The sequence below is a fragment of the Chrysochloris asiatica genome, unplaced genomic scaffold (genome assembly GCF_000296735.1).
Source record: "Chrysochloris asiatica unplaced genomic scaffold, ChrAsi1.0 scaffold00039, whole genome shotgun sequence".
NCBI classification, from domain to species: Eukaryota; Metazoa; Chordata; class Mammalia; order Afrosoricida; family Chrysochloridae; genus Chrysochloris; species Chrysochloris asiatica.
In genome coordinates this window covers 16,641,219-16,641,645 of record NW_006408557.1, presented here as the reverse complement: position 1 = coordinate 16,641,645, position 427 = coordinate 16,641,219, and positions in this window count along the sequence as shown.

Sequence of the window (427 nt, the reverse complement as noted above, 5' to 3'; positions counted from 1 at the left end):
TGTTCCCCAGTCAGAACCTTGCAATCCTCCTGGCTGAATCTACAATCTCTCTCAGTCAGCTGGAGAGAGGCAGAGATGGATGAGGTGGGTGGCCAAGAACTCTCAGGTTTCAAGAATAGGCTGGATTGGCTGCCGCCCGCCATGGACTCCTTCCTGAGTTGCAAGAGAGGCTTAACTTCTGTCCCAGGTTTTGGCACCATATATTAGGGTCAACAGAGAGCTGGAGCCAGTGGCTCAACAGTAAGGAGAGGTTATTCAACACAAGCCTGAGAGGGGCTTAATGGCCATGGCTAGAAGCATCCTCCCACACAGACTGAGGGTTTTTATGATGGTCTTGGGAAGGGATGGAGCTTAGAATGGGATAGCTGTGGAGGAAATGGGCTTTTGTGAGGTATTGCATGGGGGTAGAATTTCGATGGGGCTATGT